Genomic DNA, 17,942 nt, shown 5'->3' with positions numbered 1-17,942 from the left:
AAAGTTGTTGAACTTTGTTTTTAAATGATTTAAAGCAAAAATCTTGGATAACCTCTGCATTGGTTTCTAAAACGCTTTTGACAAATCGAGAGTGTCGAGAGTAGGCCGACTATCACTTCGATTAAGTGTGACCCTTGTGCATAAGTGAGCTCTAGCTAGAGAACCTTTGGGTCACTGATGGGCTGTTAGACATGGCTAGGGCCATAGTCTGTGATATACATGGCAATGCCACGGGTTGTATATGTGACTAGGCCATAAGTGATATTCGAAGTTGCAACTGCTTGATTCTCTAATGTCGGCCAACATCATCGAGATTGCCATAGCTATGGGGATCCGATGAAGCAGAGCTTCCAGATGTTATTATGTGGAAATGGGTCCACAGATGATTTTGATACTTACCTACTCAAGAGCCTTGTGAGTTTTTGACGCATACTCTTTTGCATGGTGGAGAGTTAAGATTTCTTTGCAACTCCCTTTGTTTGAATAAAAACTTTTAATGATTACTTGATTACCATGAAATGGTTTATGTGGCCGTATACTTTGGTTTCTTTACATGCCACACATTTGGGAAGCGTGCATACTTTCATTCCGTTGTTTATAGTTGATGGTAAGTGATGTTTTAAATGAATGAACTTTGGTGCTACACTTGTTTTTGGCTCTGTCTTGCCAAGTGAAATGTTGCATTATGATTTTATGGAATATTTTTACAAGGCACAAATATCTTACTTATGTTTGGTATTTTAAGACTATGAGTTGATATTCCAGTTTTATTATTCAACTTATCTACCTTGTGCTTGTTTCCCATCTATGCCCTACTCACGGAGCCAATGATCACTCAATCTGTGAGACTCATCCCTTTTATTTCCCTTTTGCAAGTAGTGATCAGCCTAGCGTGTATTCATCGACATTTTTAGCCCACCGTGGATAGGTAAAGGCATCGCATAGCACTTTATTCTGAGTTGCTTCACTGCTAGAGGTCGAGTCTTCATAGAGTAATTTGTTATGGGATTAGACAATAGTGTCAATTCAAATGTACATTTGGAGATTCTAAGTCTTGATGTATCATTTGTACGATTATGTGAATTAAAGGTTTACTCAGTTTATACAAGTATTGTTTTTGTTCAATTTTTATCACATAGAATTTACGGATCGAAATAATTTCGCAGAATGATGGTATGATTTTGAGATAATAACTAAAATTTTGAGTAAGACTTGTTCGGGACATGGCGGGATCTCCCGCGAGACTCAAACGTTGGTAGTGATCGAGGAGCTATCGTTACAAAAAATTTTTGTTAAGTATCATTTTTAGGATGTGATTTCCACAATTTTGAGCACTATATCTTTTACTTTGAATTATTATGAATATCTAGAGAAGATTTATATTGATATGAATTTTAGATTATGTCAATGAATTTTAAATTTGCTTGATTCTCTCTCAATGAGAAATCCTAGGCAATACTTAGTTTGGGAGATGATTTAGGCCATTGTTGGACCGTTTAAGCCTAAAAAGCCTACTTTGTTAAATCTTTATCCCTAGTATACCCCGTTGAGCATAATTTCTCTTTTCTTTGTTTAACTACATAATAATTAAGCATAGCCTTAAAATTAATTTTTTTAGTTTTACAAGCCTCACTCTTAAGTATATGTATTATATTAGAAAATTTAAATTGAGCTAAATGTTGAAAAAGGTGGAAAGGTGATGTTGATTTTAAAAAAAAATGTTCAAAGTATGAAAAATGATCCCACTACCTACAATACAAAGAAAATAAGTTTGGGGATGTCAAAATTGTGAAGTTTGAAAAAAAAAAAAAAGTTCAAATGTGGAAGAAATGGTGTACTAGGAAAAGGAAAATAGAGCTATATATATAGGTCTTAGAATAATTATGTGCTTAAGGTGATTTAAGCTAAATTATTATCTTGTGTCCTACCTTGACCCTAGCTATATGTTACAAGCTTATTAAAGTCCTATTGATCCCTAGCTTTGTATTAGTCTACACTAGTGAAGAGAAAGATGAAAAGTAAACCTATGGAATTTAGTACTAATTTGAAATTTGTGTTGGTGTAAACTCATCCAGATACCATGATATTCCCAGTAAAAGATTTCACACACACAGAAATCCATTCGAAATTGTGCTTGCATTAGAATTGAGACATGAATTTAAATGATGTTTATATTTTTCCTTAGGTTAATGATTGATAGACATACTTTTGAGGAAATTAAAGGGAATCATTGAGTTGGTGCATTTTATCTCTAGTAGTAGTAGTAGTAGTACTAACTATATTTATTTTAGTTTTCATTAACTGAATTTTATTTTCATAAGTTAGTTTCTTTTCTATGTTTTGCGCAAGGACAAGGAAAATATTAAATTTAGGGGGATGATAACTATATGATATAGAGTTATTTGGGCTTAATTTTAATATTAATTTAGCTTAGTTCTTGTACTAATGCATAAAAATTAGTAGATTTTATTTAATTATTTTAAATTAGTAAATTTAGGTGAGTCAATCTAATCTTAGTTAATTTTATATTTAACTTGGTGTTAATGTGATTAAGAGAGGTTGTTATTGATTTATTTGTGCCTTTTTAGGTTTAATGAAAGGAGAATTTTAATGAAAGAAGCAAAGCCATTTCAAGGTGCAGACTTTCATTGCACATGTTTCAGTGTGTCAATTATAAATCTCTGTATAAAGCTTCAAATGAAGTGATTCTTAGACCATTGGAACGTCAAAAGGAAAAGCTACATTTCATGTATACTACCTTGCCTAGTTCGGCCTAGAATGTGGCAAAAAATCTTGTCTAAGTTGACATGCTGTAGTTGTCCTAGAACAATTATGATTTTTGTTATTTAAATGGTCCAGGCCATAGCTTGGGAGGTAGTAGGCCAAGGCCCACATAATCTACTATGGAAATCCTAATTGGAATTGACTTTTTTCTTCACCTTACTTGGCCTAACTTCAATGTCCTATAAAAACAACTTTTCAAAAGACTTTTAGGGATGGAATGAAACACCAAGTTGATAGTTGAGAGTCAAGCCACAAAGTCATTGAAGTTAAGAAGAATTTGATGGATTCAAGGAGATTTGGATATCTAGAATACAATTCTTTAGTTTTTTTTATCTTTTTCTATTTTCTTATTCTCTTGGTTTTGTTTTTAATGTTTAAATTTTATTTGATGATGATGTGTGACTTGATGGGGAACTAATTCATTAATCTAAGATTATGATTGAACTCAATATGTAGTCTGATTTATTTATCTCTCTTTTGCTTATGTTTGATGGATTTAAGTTGTTTATTTTATTATGTTCTTAATGCTTCTAATAGCATGATCACCAATTAGATTGAATTGGAAACCTAGGTTAGATTCGCATGAAGGAGATTTTGGTAGATTTTGAACAGAATAGCATATGTTCGAATGCACTTAGTTGATTAGGTTGTTTGATTTGCATATAGGGTTGATGCACACATATAAGTCAGATGTAGCCTAAATTAGAGCACGAACTTAATGAATCTTTCTTCAATATAATTTGCATAGACATATAGTAAATCAATTAGGAAAGATATTTTTATGAGAAACTGGACAAAGACTTGAAAATAATTTAGGACTCTAGATTAACCACTTAATCCATTGAACTGAGTTACAAGAAGAGACAATATTTAGATGAAATATTGAGGGATATCATAATCTTGGATTTAGTAATTCCTAGAAGTTAATAAAATAATTCTGCTGATATATTTTAGATTAGTTTTAGTTATTAGTTTATTAGTTTTAATTTTAATTTTAGTTATTTAGGTAAAATTAGGGTGCATTAATTTTAGTAGTTAACAGTAAGAATTAATCAATTCTCAATGGGATCGACACTCTACTCATCACTATATTAACATTGCGATACGTATACTTTAGTGGGTAGAAAATTGAACAACACTTTTTCATAATCTCCAAGTTGCCTTGGCCAAGGACTTTAACAAGCTAATATCAACCAAGACCTATTAAGATATGTCTCATAAATCACTTGGGGTGATGATTCTTTTTTTGACCACTCATTTGCCTTTACATGCCTCATGTTATACCTAAAAGCATCTTATTTTGGCGTCATTGGTTATGCACCTGTAGGGATGAAATCAAAGCATAACACTCAACACATAAGACAACTTGGTGTCTGAAGTCTAGGAAGTATTTATGCAAACAAACACATGAGAAGTATAGCATACACAAGTGAAACACCAAATGCACTTATCGTGGCCAGCCATGTTTAGTGAACTTACTCTCCTAGGCAAGCACCTATATTCTAGTTCCAAGTATCTCTATACTTCAACTTATGAGATCAATTGTTTACTTTCTAAGTAAAAAACATAGAATGTACTAGTTTCTGGGTATCATTGATGTTAAATTTCAATGATATGTTGACTAGAAACATTTAGAGATCATGCTTTGATGGATTGGAATCTCATAACTACAATCCTTTGTAATTCCCTTACAAGGCATAGTAATCTCATGAACTTCATCCAATTAGACATAAACCATTATATTTAACGTCTTATTGATAAAGAAAAACCTCTAATCATTCAACATAAATGATATTGTTGTATGATTGGAATTAAGCCTCAATGAATCCTAATTGGCTGCAGGTCTCATCCAAACATAATTAACCTAAACCTAATTAATTAACTAAATAATTAGCGAAGGACAAAATATAACTAGGAGAAATATTCACTCAAAACCTAAGATTATGGTGTTTTTCAAAACTTCAAGTGAAGAAAATCATTCCCCTTAACTTAGATTAGTGGAATACATTGCTAACCTAGAATCCATATTATGTATAAGTCTCAGTCAAGATCGTGTACACATACTTTTCTAAGACTAATTCCATAAGTCTATGCAAACTAATTAGAAAGGTTTATTACGTTCATGTTCTAATTTGATTGCCTAAGTTACTTAGGTATATATCTATCCTCAAACTGATATGACTTGATTTTTTACATTCACAACAGATGATGTTGTCTATCTGACAATCAACTTTTGGCATGTCTCCTCTTATATCTCTCATTGGTTCTTTCTTGAAAAATCTCTTGCTCCCTTGTTTGTTCCTTAAAAACTATTAAACCTTCTAGCCAATATAGTTATCTCTTCATCATCCTCTTCCTCATCATCACATTCAAGATTCTTCTCATTTTCTTCCCTAATTGCCTTGAGAGCAATGCCTTTTCTCTTTGTATCTCCTCTAAGAGCTTTATTCTTTTCTTCTTCATGTTTACGAGTCATCAAATATGTAAGTAGGGATCTTAGGAGCTCATCAAGCTTGAGGACATTTAAGTCCTTAGCTTCATCTCTAGTAGTCACTTTGACTTTGGTAAGAAGTGAAGGATTTTTTTCACCAACTGTGCATTTGGAAATTCTTTTCCTAATACATTTAGTCCTCCAATAATCTCGGTTAATCTCTCATACATCTACTTTATAGACTCTCTATCCCTCATTTTGAACAGCCCATAGTCAAGTGTCAACATACTCATTTTTACCCTTTTACTTAACTTGTGCCTTCATAACAAATTTCTAATGTGTCCTAAAATTATTTTGCTGAAAATCACATGACTACCCTATTAAATTCACTCTCACTAAGAGCACACAAAATGGCTATTACAACTTTGTGATTTTTCTGTATCAACTTCTTATCTTTATCATCCCATTTGGCTTTTGTTTAAAACACTTTTTGCACCATCAACAATTTTGCTAGGAATGTAAGGTCCATTAACAACAATATTCCAGAGATCCATATCAATAGATTGTATAAAGTTTTCAAACCTTATTCTCCAAAATGGGTAATTCTTGCCTTTAAACAAAAAAGGTCACCCCATACACTATCCTTCACTAATGAAGCTCAAGGATTCCATGGTTACTACTTTAAGCTTTTTTCAAGATCTCTTAAAGTTTGTTAAACTTGCATAACTTGAGAACCTACTCTAATACGAATTTTTAAGAAGATAAGCTTAAAGTAACACAACCAAGAAGGGAGGTGAATTAGTTATAAACTAAAAATTCCCACTTTTCAAACAAAAACTTTGAAAATGTAGAAGTTATTAAGCAAAAAATAGAATATGAACTGAATAAACAAAGTGCATTAAAATAAAAAGAATTCAACCAAATTGTTATTAAGGTTCAACATTTCAGTCCACACAAAAGCTTATATCAAGTCCACTAGCAGCAAGATAAAGCAAAGAAGCAATCATTGATCCATAGATTTTAGGGTCAATGGGTGTACCTTGCTCATCAATGTCTATCTTAGTGAAATACCCATTAGAGTGGAAAGGATATAGTTCCCACCATTTCAAATTTCTTGAGCATGCCATTGTTGTTCTTGGCTTGATTGACAAATGTAAGATCTTCTTGTTGCTTTATTTGCAATTGAAAAATGTAATTTAGCTCATCCATCATACTCATTTCAAATTCTCCCTGCATACTTTTGTAAATTCTCGACAAAAAGATTCATTAGTTGCACTAAAAATTATATCATCAACATAATACTTGTACCACTGTGATATCTACGCCCTTTCTTTTAATGAAAAGCGTCTTATCCACCTTACCTTTATCAAAATCTTTATCTATTAAGAATTTTGAAAGTGTCTTATACCAAGCCCTAGGTGCTTATTTTAGACCATACAAAGCCTTTCTAAGTTTAAACACATGGTTAGGAAAGGTTGGACTTTTAAATCCTAGCAGTTGCTCTACACACATTTCTTCCTTAATTTTTCCATTTGAGAATGTACTTTTGACATCCATTTGAAACAATTTGAAGTTCGTGTAACATGCAAATGCTAATAACATCCTAATAGCTTCTAGCCTGGCTATAAATGCATATGTTTCATCATCGTCAAGACCTTCCTCTTGACTATATCACTTAGCCGCCAATGTAGCCTTGTTTCTACTTATATTTCCATGTACATCCATCTTATTTCTAAGCACCCATTTAGTTCCTACAATGGGATAATTATGTGGTCGAGGTACTAATTCCCATCATCACTTCTTTCAAATTAATTTAGTTCGTAGATAACTCTATTATAGAGAGTTATTTAGCCACCTTTTTGGATGATAATATAGTTAAGTCCTTCTGTTTTAAATAGTTTTTAAACAATTTTTATGTTTTTATTTCACTAGTTTAAAGCATGTTAACTTAGTTTAATTCAAGTAATTCTAGTTCATTTTCACATTTAAAGTCCTATTTTAAGCCAATATTGATTTAGTCCTTGTGGTTTTAGGTTTTCAAATGCATAAGGTTAAATGGTTATGAACAATGCAATGGAGACTAAGTATAGATTTTCATTAGACATGTTGTGGTAATTTGGACATAACATGAGCTATAGAGATTAAATCAACGTGATTCTACGACCCTTCATAAAATGAGAGCAAGACCTACAACATTCATTTTTACATTTCACTTGGATCAGCCTTGAAGTTGGAGAAAATCGCATTGTAAAATGAAATGTTGTAGCAGTTTGCACAAAGGAAGCACAAAGAGTAACATCATGGCCTTGCAAAACTTGGGCTACAGCGCCCAAGGGAGCATCACTACTCCCATATAAAATCTTGAGAACTCAACACCACAATGCCCATAGAGTAAGGCCATGACGCTTTAATGTGTTTTACTAGAACTCAAGTGTTCGAGACTTCATTTCTTAGGTTATTTGGTGGCTATAATTATGTGATTTTCAACAGCTGAAGAGGAAAGTCTAAGAGAGGGAAGAAAAGGCAATTAGAGAGAAAAGAAAAAGATTCTTCAAAGAGAGGAATCAAGAAAAAAGGGAAGAGGATTGAAAATCAAGAGTCAACTATAGCCTTCTTCTTCATTTTATTTTTTCATTTTTTTTCTCAGTCTTCTACTGTAGAAATGATTTATTTTTTTGAAACTATGATGTTTGCTAAAGAAATGATGATGAACTAATCTTTTTTTTATAGGATTATGGTTTATTTCAATATGTAGTTTGAATATATGATTTTTCTTTGCTTAATATTAATAGGTATTGTATGGTTTATTCAAATCATGATTAATGCTTTTCTCTGTTTGATCACCCATTGAAATGACTAAGGTCTCTAAATGCAACTCGACAAAAAGAGTTTAGAATAAACCATTGATCTGAATAACCTATGTTCAATTCACTTAGAGGTTATGTGATAGATTCATATTTAGGATAGACATATACCAAAATAACTTAGGTAGCCAAATTAGAATATAAACTTAATGAGCTTGTCTTAACTAATTTGCATACACATATGGAATTAATTTTGAAAAGTATATGTACAAGAATCTCGACAGAGACTTGTTTGTAAAATCAGTTTCTAGGTTACCCATATACCCCATTAATCTAAGTTTAAAGGAAAAAGATTCTATTCAAATGAAATATTGAAAGACACCATGAACATAGGTTTTTACAATAATAGTTTTTTAGTAAAAAAATTTGCATTCATATCTTTAGTTTAGTTTAAGTGAAAAATTTTATATTAATTTACTTTAAAAATCGAGTGCTTGGATAAGAAAAGTTTGTTACAGATTTAATACTTAATACAAGTTTATGAGCAAATCTCTGTGAGAAATGATACTCGACTTACTTATATATTACTTGAGCAATATGTATACTTGCATGTACAAAATCAACAAGAAGTTTTTGGCACCGCCGCCAATGATTTGTATTTCCTAATTATTTTGTTGATATTAAATTAAACAAAATGTTCATAGTTCAAGTTTTTCTTTTATATTTTTCAAGTACATTTTGGGCATTGTATGAGAAGAACAAGAAACTTGGAATTTATCTCTTGTGCATCAAAAATAGGAAGGACATTTCAAAGACTTAGAACAAAAATTTACAAGATTCTACTACTTCTAGTACAAGTACAATGGTTAAACAACAGGAAAAGCAGCAAGTCTAAAAGAGTAGTGGGCGAAAATCATTCGTTAAGTATGCTATTCCGTTAGTATAATGTATTCCATCAAGCATCAGATTCCATCAAGCATCAGAAGGCCAACCATTCAAGAAAATAATTTCGAGATCAAGCCCACCATCATCGCTGTAATCTAGACATCAGTTCAATTTGGAGGTCTTCCAAATGATGATCCGAGTGCACATATTTCAAACTACCTTGAAATATGTGATATATTTAAGCACAATGGGGTCATAGATGATGCAATCTGCTTGAGGCTATTTCCATTCTTGTTGCGAGATAAGGCAAAGGTGCAGTTAAGCTAGTTACTTACTAGCTCAATTACAACCTAGGATGACCTGGCCCAAAAATCCCTTGCCAAGTTTTTCCTCTGGTAAAAACAGTGAAGATAAGGAACGATATTACTTCATTTACATAGATTGATGGTGAGTCATTGTACGAAGCTTAAGAGAGATACAAAGACCTATTTAAGCAATGTCCTCATCATGGTCTTTAAAAATAGCTCCAAGTCCAAACATTTTACAATGGTTTGAGTGGTCAAGTAAAAACTACCATTGATGCTGCTACTGAAAAAGCTCTCATGGTGAAGTTCATTGATGATGCATTCGACCTATTGGAAGTGATGGCGTCAAACAACTACCAATGGCCATTAGAGCGAATTGCACATAGGAAAATAGCTGGAGTTCTCAAAATGGATGCCATCACAGCATTAACTACACAAGTAGCTACTCTAACTAAAAAATTCAATTCTTTTAACACTAATCCTATTCAAAGTTCTTTTGTAGTGCGTGAATATTGTGGAGGTGGACATGCCAATAATTAGTGTCTAGGTAACAACACGAAAATGGTTCAATTTATGGGTAATATCTAGCAATAACCCTTTATCCAGCACCTATAATCTTGGATGGAGAAACCATCCAAACTTCTCATGGGGAAACAATCAAGGAACATTAGCTTAAAGGCTAAATATTCTTCTTAATTTTCAACAGTAATCAAGAGCCCCTATCCCGAATAAAAAACCATCAATGGAGGAGTTACTGATGCAATATATGGCTGAGGCAAACTCCCTCATTCACAGTCAAAGAGCCTCATTGAGAAACCTTGAGACAAAAGTCAGACAATTGGCTAGTTCAATCAACAATAGAGCTTAAGGGACTTTGCCTAACGACACAGAGACAAATCCTATAAGGGAAGGCAAAGGGCATGTTGGCCATTACATTAAGAAGTGGTAAAAAGATTGAAAGTGATACTTGACAAGCTGAACAAGTTAACAAAAGAGCTAAGAGTGAAACACAATAATCAGTCTTAAAAATAAGAAAGAGGAGAAGGAAACTAAAGTGACATCACCACCATCCTTTCCTCAATGATTCAAAAAGCAATAGCAAGAAAATCAATTTCAAAAGTTTATGGAGGTGTTTAAGAAGCTTCATTTCAACATCCCGTTCATAAAAGCTTTAAAGCAAATGCCTTCAAATGTCAAGTTTTTGAAAGACATGTTATCAGAAAAAAGACAATTGGGTGAGTTCGAGACAGTGGTAGTCATTAAGGACTGTAGTGCAATTATATGGAACAAGCTTCCATTAAGCTCAAGGATCTTGCCAGCTTTACAATTTCATGTACTATTGGTGCATTTTATTTTGCCAATGCTTTGAGTGATTTGGGAGCTAATATCAACCTGATGTCATTGTCTATTTATGAGAAATTGGGTTTTGGGGAGATTAAGTTCACCACAATGACTTTACAACTGGCAAACCTTACCATCACATATCCAAGAGCCATTATCGAAGATATGCTAGTGAAAGTCAACAAGTTTATCTTTCCAGTAGATTTCATTATACTCAATATAGAGGAAGATAGAAAGGTTTCAATCATCTTGGGGAATCTTTTCCTTCGTACTACCACAGCACTCATAAATGTAAAGGCTTACCTTGAGAGTCCAGGAACAAGAGGTAACTTTCAATATCTTTAAAGCTTTAAAATTTGCTAATGATCATGAGAAATGCTATGAAGTGAATATAATTGATAGAGTCACGAGAGAAATATTTAAGGAGAATCACCCTATTAACCCACTTGAAGCTTCCTTAGTAGCTGATTTAAAGATAGATGACAAAGATTTTGTTGAATGTGTAAACTTGTTGCATGCTTCTTCCCGTGTCATGAAGACATCGTATGAGTTGTTGGATGCTTCGTCTTCATCTGCACCAACAAAACCATCCATAAAAAAGCCTTCAAATATGGAACTTAAACCTCTACCCAATCACTTGAGGCATGCATATCTCAAAATCTCATCTACACTTCCTATTATTATTTCATTTGATCTTACTAATGTGTAGGAAAATAAGCTATTGAGAATTTTGCAAGAACACAAAAAGGCATTAGGATGGATAATTGTAGACATAAATGGAATTAGTCCTTCAATATGTATGCATATGATCCTATTGGAAGAAGACCATAAAGCCACCATAGAACATCAACGAGGACTCAACCTGACCATGAAAGAGGTGGTGAAAAAGGAGATAATCAAATGGTTAGACACTAGTATTATCTATCTCATATCGAATAGTGCATAGGTATGTCCGGTGCAATGTGTACTCAAGAAATGAGGAATGACAATAGTAGCTAATGACAATAATAAGCTCATCACCATGAGAATCATAATTAGATGGAAGGTATGCATGGATTATCGAAAGCTCAACAAAGCCACAAGGAAAGATCGCTTTCCATTACCTTTTCTTGATCCAATGTTGATTAGGCTAGCATGGAAGGAATTTTATTATGTCCCATATGGGTATTTAGGAAACAACCTGATAATGATAGCTTTGGGGGATTGAAAGAAGATCGCATTAACCTGTCCTTATGGCACCTTTGGTTTTAGGAGAATGCCATTTAGACTCTATAATGCTCTGGCCACCTTCTAATGATGCATGATGGCTATATGTTCCAACAGGGTGGAGTAATCATTTGAGGTATTTATGGATGACTTCTTTATTTTTGTTAATAATTTTAATGACTGTTATAAAATCTTGACATAGTTTTGAGAGGATAGGAAGAGACAAACTTGGTATTGAAATGGGAAAATGGTCATTTCATGGTACAAGTAGGAACAGTTCTTGACCAGTAAGTTTCAACCAAAGGATTGGAGGTGGATAAAGCTAAAATAAAGACAATTGAGAAGCTACCACCACTAAATTCCATAAAAGGTATCAGAAGTTTCCCTGGACACTCTAGATTTTATAGGCATTTCATTAAAGATTTTTCCAAGATATCTAAACCTTTGTGTACCTTGTGGGAAAAAGAAAATTCAAAAAACTTGTTGGAAAAAGATGTTCCCTTTAAGTTTGATGTTGCATGTCATGTTGCATTTTTAGAGTTCAAAAAAGATATTGATCTCCGGAATCATCAACCTCAAATCGAATGCCCATATCACTCAACTCATGCATACACTGTATCAATGAACTCCTCTCAACTGAAATGTGGGCTAAACTTCCCATGGACTTCCAACTTAAAGCATCAGTTACCACATTGGCTTTGCCAAGATGGTATAGTATCATACAGTTATAATCTTTAAGCAACTCTAACCATCGACGTTCCCTCAGATTGAGATCTCTATGCTCAAAAATATACTTAAGACTTTTGTGATCCGTGTAAATCTCACAAGTCTCACCATACAAGTAGTACCTCTATATTTTCAAGGTAACTACTATGGTAGGCATTTCCCAATCATGTGTGGGGTAATTTTGCTCATTCTTCTTAAGTTGTCTCAACACGTACGCTATCACACATCTAAATCCTACTCATAATGCATCACAATAAACTATATAAGCCCTATACCACAAGGCAAACTCAACACCGAAGCCATGGTAAGACGAGCCTTGAGCTTCCTAAAACTCTTTTCCCATGCATATGTCCATGTAAACTTGATAACTTTTTATGTCAACTAGTCATAGGAGCAACAATATTGGAGAAATCCTTAACAAATCTCTTATCGTATTTGGCCAACCCTAGAAAACTCTGTACCTATATTACCAAAGTAGGCCTTGGCCATTTCTCTGCTACCTCAATCTTTTTTGAATCTACCATTACCCCATCCTTAGATATAATGTGTTCTAAGAAGCTAACACTATCAAGCCCAAACACACACTTAAAGAATTTGGCATATAGTTGGTGTCCTTCAACGTCTGTAGTACAATCCTCAAGTGCTGCTCATGCTCCTCTTGACTTCTCAAATACACTAAGATATCGTCATTGAACATGACCACAAACTTATCCAGATATGGTCTAAATACCCTGTTCATCATATCCATAAAAGCTACAGAGGCATTAGTCAATCCAAATGACATAACCAAAAACTCATAATGACCATACCTTGTGCGAAAAGCAGCTTTGGGTATGTCTACACCTCCAATCCTTAACTGGTGATACCCCAATCGTATAGCAATCTTAGAGAAACACTTGGCCTCTTGTAACTGATCAAACAAATCATCGATACATAAAAAGGGGTACTTTTTCTTGATGGTCATTTTGTTTAATTACCTATAGTCGATACAATGCCTTATCGAACCACCTTTTTTCTTCACAAACAATACTGGTGCACCCTATGATAAGACACTAGGGCGAATGAAGCCCTTGTCTAATAAATCCTTCAACTAATCCTTGAGCCTCTTAAGCTCAATCGGTGCCATCCGGTATAGTGGTATAAAAACTAGACTGGTGTCCTGCACCAAGTTTATGTAAAATTCTGTTTCTCACTCTAGAGGTAATCTGGGTAACTCCTTTGGGAATACATCTATGAACTCCCTCACAATAGATACATTTGCCACACTAACTTCTTTTACTTGGGTGTCTATCACCACTGCCAAAAATCCCTTACATCCTCGTCTCATTAAATGACTAGCAGTCATAGCTAATAATAAGCTATTAGAGGCCATGCTATGATCTCCCTGTATGTAGAAGAATGTCTCTCCAGAGCAGTCAACCCTAACCCTCTTGTGGTGATAATCCACATAAGCATAATTGGGAGATAACCAATCTATCCCAAGAATCACATTGAACTCCATCATGTCCATTTGCACTAGATTTGCTCAAGTGTCCCTCCCTTAACTCGAACCACAAAAGCTTAACACTCATATTCTATCACAAATACCTCTCTTAAGGGTGTGATGACTACCAATTCCTTTCCATAATCAACATTATCCTTTTTCCATAATGTCATGAGAATACTTTACACCATGATGAATAGGAAGCTATGGAGACTTACATAATGTCCCTAAAATAAATAGCTATAATCCACTACACATCACAATTCATGCTCCTCACAATCTAACTTAGGTAGTACTTTCCTATATAGTTAACATTATCATAGAGCAATTTCATCGTTTAATCACCATAAGGCCAACCCATTTCTTGTGCATGGTTGGAAATGAAGCTCTATTACAGCACTATGCCATTAACACCATTTAGTAAACAGGATTGATAATATCCCCAATTGTCAACCTCGACATTTCACACTTAGACTTTCATGAGTCATCAACCTATCCATAGTGATATCATTGAAATCTTATCAACAAGAGTTGGTCCTATACCCATAAGACTTTTGGATTCAAAATCCTTTTTACTATGTCTTGAACACAAGGTATCTATCTCAACATGAATCCAGTAAGCACATCTTAGTCCTTTATCAACTGGCCTAGCCTTTCAACTTCCCATAGTTTTTTATTAGTATCTTTTCTCAAGGGAGTGTTTACTCGAATCCTCGAAAACATTAACTTAATTTTCATTACCCTTTCACATCTAGGTTAACATGAAAGTGTTATGTATTTATCATACACCAAAATCATTTACTAGTTTGCGTTAGTCTACATTTTAATGCCATTATCAATTATCCATAATTCTTGATCTAATCATTTAGGGTTGTACTCAACTTGAGGGTCATCATCAACACCTCTTGAACAAAATACATACCTTTCCCCCTTTTTGTCTATGTCCAAGCATTTCTAGTAGTTTTCCCCTCTATTAGGTCGCTAGAATTCAAGCATATGACCTTGTCTTGGTATCATTAAGAGACATTTGCTCCAAAAATTTCCTCTAATAATCACTCAAGTTCTAGGTAGCACACTTGCCTAAGCTATCACATGTACATCATGAGTTCTGACTATAAGAAACGTCAACTCATCACAATCTAAACTAGCACCTTGGGACATTGTCCCTCTATCTATGCACTAATGGGGGTATCAGTCCTCAATGAATTGGTAGCCCTGCCGCATTTACCATGACCTTAGGTAGTAAGAGTACATGGTCTATCTATAACCTCTGTGGGAGCCTCACGCTTTACCATGTCTGCCATGACCTCTCTTTATATGTGTACGTGGTCTTACCATAGTCATGGCAAGAGCATCTAGCTTTACGACATCCTCCATGACCCTTAGCAATGGGCATATAAGGTCTAGCTATAACATTTGCTAGAGTCTCAAGCTTTACCACATTTCTAGCACTAGCTCGTGTCTTAGGTGACATATCACACCTAGACAATAACAATATATACTGTAAGACTTGACACTATTGACTTACGACAATACCAAACATATATTTTTAAAAAAATAAAAAGGGTTAAACAGACAAGGAAGTATATGCAAGTCTCCCATTCTAAGATTGTGCTCGGGTACAAAAAACAACAACAAAATTCCTACATACGACTCCAAACATTCTACTGACAACTAAAGAAATTCCTAGGACTTTATGAACCTAAAGCTTTGATACCAATTTTGTCACATCCTATTTCCGGGAAGGATTATGACTGACGCATGAACCCATACGACCATAACCCGTTAGGCTCAAGCAAGCCTCTTCTCATAACATCATCAAACATTCATCATCTCATACGAACGCATCATATCACATCCATTAACATACATAATAGTAAAACATACATTCTTAAAACTTATTGCATAATAAAGGAAGTTCTCAACTTAATTGTGTAAGCTCTACTTAATACATCTATATGTGTATTAACAAGTGCCACTATCATAGTGCATAATAATATAAACATTAAACACCATTAGCACCCTTGGGTGTCCATATAGGCTTTCAAGCCATCATCATGATCTCATACATGACATTATTCACATAAAGTGCCTAAACATTGATGATATCAACATAAACATGTTCATAGTCTGTAAACATAACATAAAGTAAAGACTGACTCGTCAGCAAAACGGACCGACCCTCTAAGCATCAAGTGGTTGCTAGACACCTACCAACGAATGAAGATCGGGACACTAATATCTGTGACACTAGCTACTAACAAATGCTATCACTGATTTGCAACAAAATAAAAAGGAAAAATAACGTGTGAGTCACAAAGACTCTGTGAGTGAATACGAGAAAGGGACAAGCTAAAGGATAAGAGTATTTCGTCACCATGCATTAATAACTCATGCCGTTCCTAACTTTCGGATCCTAAAATTCATTATACATGTCATTTAAACTCATTTAAATACCTTTTGTTTGAAAGCAAACTTATAAAAACCTTTTAGAAATCCTTTACTTTTAAAATCTTCATCAATTTCACTCAAACATCCTTTCCTATACTATATCTATCGATAATTTATTCAATGTATAGATACTTTCAAGCATTTATTGATACATTGGTGAAATGTATCGATACATTTCACATAGACAGCCTCTTATGACAATCTATTTAGAATGTATCGGTACATGCTCCACATGTATCGATACTTTGAACACAAAGACCAAGTTTTTAAACAATTTAAGAATTTTTGCCATTCCTTAAGTCCCTTTACATCTCGAGAACTATTTTTAGGGCTCAATTCTTTTTACTAAGCACATTCTTATGCCATCATAAGGTATAAACCATAAACATTACTTAAATGAACTCAACGCGTAAGATACCTTAAACATAACAACCATAATCATTTCAATAGCATTAAAACTCATACATTGTGATGGTTTGATCCCCATCACCCTTGGGTGGGCAATGGACATCCCCATTGCACCTTAGGCTGGCAATGTATATCCTCATTGCATCTTGGGCATTTTATGATGCATCATATGAGTGAAGTCATCACTTGCACCCCATGAGAGTGGTATCAATCTCACTCTTTAAGTTGTCATACTTGTCGCATGTGGTATGTGGAATGTCCTTCACATACATGCTTACTCATCTCATAAGGTGTATGGAATTTACATCATATACATAATCACATGGCATTTATGCTTGCTTAATCATCCTACGTAGTATATGGAATATACATCATATACATATTCTCATGGCATTAATCATACATACTTAATCAACTCATACGGTTTATAGGATTTACATCATATACACCATCCTATAGTATACATCATGTTTACTTGATTATCTTATATGGTATTGTTAGTAAAAGCCCTACAAGCCAATCTGTGGCTGTATGCGGATTGCAATTTTGGGATATGCATGTATGACATTTTGTTATTCATAATAACATTGAGGTAGTTCTTTATTCATAAGTTTTTGATTTAATTACTTTGGTACTTATGTAGATAAAGTCCATGGAACTATATATGCCTTGCAAAGGAATTGTATTGGGATACAATTATGAGATCTTTTTGCATTAAAGCATTGTTCCTAAAAGTTCCTGATCATTGTATTATTGAGACAAAGCATCAATAATACTCAAAGCTTAGCACATGAAGTAAGAAATCGTTTTCATAAATTGAAGTGTAGAGATACTTGGAACTAGCATGTGGGTGCTTGTCATGGGAGAGCGAGTTCACTGAACATGACCCACCATGAGAAGTGCATTTGGTACCTCACTCAAATGTCTATGCAATACTTCTTATGTGTCAGTTGTGTAACTACTCCCTAGACTTGAGACACCAGGTTGTTTTGTATGTGGAATAATATGCTTTGATTTCATCCTTATGGGTGCCTAACCAAGAATGCCAAAACAGGATGTTTTTAGGTATAGTATAAAGCATATGAAGGCAAATGAGTGGTCAAGATAGGAATCATTAC

At 34.0% G+C, this 17,942-nt stretch overlaps 1 non-coding gene across 1 annotated transcript; it reads right to left on the bottom strand.

Annotated features, from left to right (window-relative positions):
- Positions 1-9,311: 9,311 nt before the first annotated feature.
- Positions 9,312-9,418, bottom strand: LOC149526791 (small nucleolar RNA R71). The gene has a single exon (XR_016351658.1). It is a non-coding gene; the product is annotated as a small nucleolar RNA R71 (small nucleolar RNA).
- Between the last annotated feature and the right edge of the window lie 8,524 nt (positions 9,419-17,942).

The sequence above is a fragment of the Theobroma umbraticum genome, unplaced genomic scaffold, assembly GCF_002168275.2.
Source record: "Theobroma umbraticum cultivar Fairchild unplaced genomic scaffold, ASM216827v3 scaffold_146.0, whole genome shotgun sequence".
Taxonomy (NCBI): Eukaryota; Viridiplantae; Streptophyta; class Magnoliopsida; order Malvales; family Malvaceae; genus Theobroma; species Theobroma umbraticum.
This window is presented reverse-complemented; position numbering and strand designations above follow the sequence as displayed.